Source organism: Triticum urartu, unplaced genomic scaffold (assembly GCF_003073215.2).
Source record: "Triticum urartu cultivar G1812 unplaced genomic scaffold, Tu2.1 TuUngrouped_contig_5717, whole genome shotgun sequence".
Lineage (NCBI taxonomy): Eukaryota > Viridiplantae > Streptophyta > Magnoliopsida > Poales > Poaceae > Triticum > Triticum urartu.
The window spans coordinates 1-5,577 of NW_024116414.1; the positions used below are offsets into that span (position 1 = coordinate 1).

The 5,577-nt window shown below is 45.2% G+C and overlaps 1 pseudogene; it reads left to right on the forward strand.

The window, feature by feature from the left end:
* The first annotated feature begins 3 nt into the window (after nt 1–3).
* Nucleotides 4–933, forward strand: LOC125529598 (annotated as a pseudogene).
* The last annotated feature ends 4,644 nt before the right edge of the window (nt 934–5,577 follow it).

Below are 5,577 nucleotides of genomic sequence, written 5' to 3' on the forward strand. Positions count from 1 at the left end.
GGGCCGCGGCGCCTGCCGCTGCCGACTCGGTCCCTGCTGCTGGCGACGCAGCTCGCCTTCACGGCGGTGTTCGCGTTCCTCTTCGTTGGGCTTCGCTTCACGCCCTTCTCCGCCAACGCCGTCATGTTGCTCATCATCGGCCCGGCAGTGCTCGGTGTCGGGCCGGGGTCCGGGAAGCCGGCTGGGGAGCCAACCAAAACATAACGGACCGGGGTCTGTGCGGCAGCGGCGCTCGCCGGGCTCGTACTGCCGCTCGTTGAGGTCGCCATGGAGCGATACGGGCGCCGGACAGGACCCGCCGCGAGGACGCCGCCTCCCTACTCCACGGTGATGCAGATGTAGGCCGTGATGGGCGCGGCCGGCACGATGGTGTGCCTGCTCGGCATGGCCATCAAGAGCGACTTCGGGGCGTTGCGGAGCGAGGCTGCGACGTTCGGGGTTGGCGGGGACAACTCCTACCCTGGGCTCCTGGTGGGGCGGCAACTGCTCAACCTGGGCATCATGGGGCTCATCACCTGCGCTTCCTCGCTCCTCGCCGGCATCATGATCGCCGTTCTCCTTCCGCTCTCCGAGATCCTCGCCGTCCTCTTCCTCCACGAGAAATTCGACGGGCCAAAGGGCATCGCGCTCGTGCTCTCCCTATGGGGCTTCGCTTCCTACATGTACGGCGAGAAGGTCCATCAGAAGAAGGCGGAGGCACAGAAGAACCAGCTGCTCCAGCAGCAGATGGCGAGGAAAACCGGAGACCTCGAGCTGGCTACCCCTTGAAGACCGGCAAATTCTCTATGCGTGTAGTGTAGTAATTAGTTTTTAAATTTCAAAAGTACAGGACATACAAGAGTAGAGTAACATACATTTAGTAAGACATTGTTTCATTCTAGGTAACACAGAGAAATCAAGTGCTACCATCGAGTTAATAAAAGGCATACTATTCTGAAATGTTCACTTCTTGCAATAAGTATAACACAATATGGATATTGTGTGGCTTCTTCAGGAAAAATATTTTTTTGAAGGAGGATAGTCACCGGCCTCTGCATCAGAGTGACCCGGGAAAAATGTTAAGGAGAGCTTTTATTAACTTCTGTTTTCTTTGCAGGGAGCTTTTATTGACTTCAAATGGGACTCCCAAAAGTAGGGGATGGCAATGGGTAGGGTATGGGCGGGTACAACCTCCTTCTACTCAAACCTATACCCATAGAAACTTTTTATACCCACCCACTTCAAATACTCATGGGTATAAACTGACACCCATGCCCATACCCATCGGGTATCCTATACCCAATGGGTATCCATTAGGTACAATATATAGCATTCAAATTCTTAAGAGGTAGAGAAATGAGTTTAAAATTCAAGTGACCATGGTAGAGTAGTATAGCACGCATGTGGCCTCCTCCAGTGGGTGGCCTCTTGGAAGCATCAGGGGAGTATGAGCAGCGGTTGGTGGAAGGCCAACATAGTGGAAGGCGGTGGTGGAAATTGGGGATTGCTGGATCGAGTGTTCGACAAGAGTCTGGTAGCGAAGAGTCGATATTTCATCTTTTTGAGGAGTCACATAGTACGTATGAGAAGTGGCGAGCATGTGATTATGAGCCTATGAGCTATGACTTGTTTAAGGAATATGAGATTTAGGGTTGGACCATATGAGTTGGATGCTAACCCCACATGTTATAGGAGTTATTTTCATTTATTAATTTCTTCTGGGTATCCATTGGGTTACCCATGGGCACAATTTCTTACCCATGCCCTACCCATATATTTTGCGGATATGGGTACCCATTACCCGTGGATAGAAAATCTCTTCAAGTCTTGCCCATACCCATTGTTTTCAGGTAAAGTACCCATATGCATGGGCAAAACTGCCATCCCTGGCAAAAGACTATACAAACATCTCACTGGAAAAGATGGCAGAAGTTATGGGAGGGAAAAGGCAGCAAACGTTATGACGAGTACACTATACCGTCGCAAAATACAAAGATGATTACACCAGAGATGAGAAATGATATTGTACCATATGCACCGTGCATGGATCCACAGTCCATCATTGCTTTTAAATACGTCCTATACGTTTTCTTGTTTCAGCAATTTTTTGTTTAGTTCCAGAATGTTACATTATTGTTTTTTTCTTGTTTCCATGTGTAAGATGATGCTTCGTTGTGTACCATCATGAGAACTTCTATCTCAAACATGTGCAAGCTTATTCGATCTGAAATCATATGATACACTTCGAAACAAGAAAAAAAACTCAATAAAACTTTGCCAACACCCAAAAAACGTAGCCTGAATCTGTAATGATGGGTACTGGATACATGCCCTCTATATCCCATGCATGGTAGAAAAATAATTCCAAGACTTGAAAAACCACTAGACAATGGCCTTGAAGTCTCATGTGCGTATTAGTTCCCTCAAAATAATAGTGTTATGTTGACATATACCATGACAGTGATAAGATCGAAGTAACAATGCTTTTTTTGTGGAAAAAAGTAACAGTACATGTCCATTATAATTTAGAAACCGACCCGAGAAAGTGTAGTTGTGATTATTTCTACCCATACACCCGTTGACATGCGGTCAAAATAGGTCGCGGAAAAAAGTAACAATACATGTCCATTATAATTTAGAAACCGACCCGAGAAAGTGTAGTGGTGATCATTTCTACCCACACACCCGTTGACATGCCGTCAGAATAGGTGAAGGCAGGAAGCGGCGGACATATGGACGGCAGCTCCATTGACCGAGCTGCGTGCGGGAGAAAGAGGTCGGACTAAAACTTCTCTCCCGCGTGAGCGGTTGCGGATGTAGCCCGCTCCATATCAACATATCAACGCCCCTAGCCTCGAACTATGTGGGCTCGAGATGAAGCGTGCTTAGTAAATTTTGTAGGCCAAAGGCCGTATGACGACTCTGTTGGTGTGGTCTTTTCGACCAAAATCACTTATAGATGGTATTATGCCGATCGATCCGAGTGGATTTGCTAGAGTTGCACTGAATGTTAAGCACCGGTATACTTTCCTGATCTTCTAATAGAGGGATGGGTTCTAGATTTAAAATACAATACTTTCTCAGTCAATGCACGCAAATTTCCGCACGAGCATGACAGGCCGGTAGCACACACCTTAGCGACTTGGTAATTCCCGTCAAAGTTCTAATTAGTTGATATGTAAGCGACTCATATTATATGCTAAACATTATTAGGGTGATCTTACACATGTCAAATTGTCCGAAGAAATTTCCACACACAAAAAAGATTATTTTTCTGAAGAATGGTTTACCGCAGCCTCTCAGCATTTTTGTCCTTATCGTTGATCTTTGAACTTTGAATATCTATCCGATCAATGATGCTTTATTATTATACGACGAACAATCCAGCCTATCCCGGGAAACTAATTAACATGTCCATGCGTACTACCCTTTTTGGCTTTTTCCCACTACTATGAATTAAGCATACCAACCCTCCTAACTAGTAGTACATCGGAGAAGACTTCCTCGATCGGATGATAAGAACTCGCGGGTCCTAACCATCTGCACAATCGATGACCCCGAGAGACAGAGAGAGAGAATGTTGTGTCGATGGAGTAAATGGACCGAGTCGATTCTCTTGCGGTAGGTGAATGTGTTTTCAGCGATTTGATCATTGAGAATGTAGAACGCATCAGACTGGAAAGTGAAAGAATGTCACTACTGTACTGATCGTTTTCTCAACTTACTGCTACTAATTTCACCTACGGCACCCATGCGGTCTTCAATTTTATCATCGCCAACGACGGATCCAAAATACCTTGCTTGAGCCGTCAAGCATATACTTCACTGTAAACGCACATTGTGTTTTTTTTTTTTTGCGAATAAACGCACGTTGTGTTGATAGTAGTATTACGGAGCAAGGACAGTTCCAGTCTCGAGAGATAGCAAAGAACAGTCTAAGTCTCTGCTTATCCACAAGGGTGGCCCATTTAAACAAACAAACTTAATATATGCAATTTGAAAGACCCACCGCCACCGGTGACCCACGGAACGAAGTAGGAGTACAATTTGCGCAAAAATCTGGCTCGAAGCTAATTAAACTACAAAATGCCAGCATAATTGCATGCATATACCTGCAGAAAGTGGAGTAGATTAGTGAGTGGGCAAATTAAGTGAAGTTACCAAATCCTTCAAGATAAAACAAATTAGTGAATGGACAAATTAAGTGAAGCTACCAAATCCTTCAAGATAAAACAAATTAGTGAACGGACAAATAAGTGAAGCTACCAAATCCTTCAAGATAAAACAAATTGTGAATGGACAAATTAAGTGAAACTACCAAATCCTTCAAGACAAAACAAATTAGTGAACGGACAAATTAAGTGAAGCTACCAAATCCTTCAAGATAAAACAAATTAGTGAACGGACAAATTAAGTGAAGCTACCAAATCCTTCAAGATAAAAGAATAGAAAGTTAACAGTTGGAGACAACAAAGGCACATGCGTTCCAATGACTCGGTCCTGGTGCTTCTCCTTCGTTTCCTTCTCGCTCAACATTTATCATATCTACTTACACCATCGTGTGTGGAGTATGAATTAGAGAAGCTTTTGTTGTAGCTAGGCTGGGCTTAGTGTATTCTAGTGGAGCCGACGAGAACTAGACCGATGTTACGTTTGTTGGGCTAAGTCCCTTCACATGGAGGTGTGTTGGCAGCCCAACATCAGCCCATAAGTTCAACACATGTCAGCTGTTGATCCTCGCTGCATCCAACGGTTGAGAGCGCTTCCAAGGGAAGTGAAGCAAGGAGAAAACCCTAGCCACTCCACCCCTGCTGGTGGTGGCTGCCATTCGTGAGAGTGAGAGAGAGAGAGAGCACACAAGAGAAAACACAACCTGAGAGAGGAAGAAGAAGAAGCAGAGGTTCTGTTCAGATTTGCTGCATCTGACTAGACAGTGTTCAAGCTGGTGGTTGGAGGCTCAAACATGCTTGGATCGACCCCAAACTTGGTGATCTTGTTCCTTACTTTTAGTACTTCGATCTGGTTAGCTGGTTTGAGGATTGGGTCAGTGGAGCATCAGATTTGAGAGTGGTTTTGTCAGCTCTGACTGCTGCAGTTTCAGAACAGAGTAGTTTTGGGAGACGAACAATTTGGGTAGGCAAACGATGTCTGGTTGAGCTGAAATTTGGAGGGGATCTCAGGAACTCGTGTGTCTACTTGTCTGCCAAATTTGGTGTTTTTTGGTTCAGCGGTTTAAGAGCAGTTTGCAAAACACTGGAGGGTACAGAAGCTGTGTAAACTCTGCTTTGCTGAAATCTTGTCTCTTGTGATTGTTGTTGTTGCTGTTGCCGGTTGGCAACGTGGAGAGTGTGTTGTAAATCTCTTTAGAGGTTCTAGAGAAGACTTTGTACTCATCATTCTCATAGTGAAGTTGCGTGGACTGGTCGGTCCACAGCCGTGGTTTTTTACTCCTCAAGTTGATGAGGTTTTTCCACGTTAAATCCTGTGTCACTTGTGCATGTTGGTTGAAGCTGTCCTCAAAGTTCATCACAAATGGAGGGAGCTGTGTAGTGTGCATATTTGCTGTGTCGGTGAATTTGTGCAGCGCATTGTTGCTTT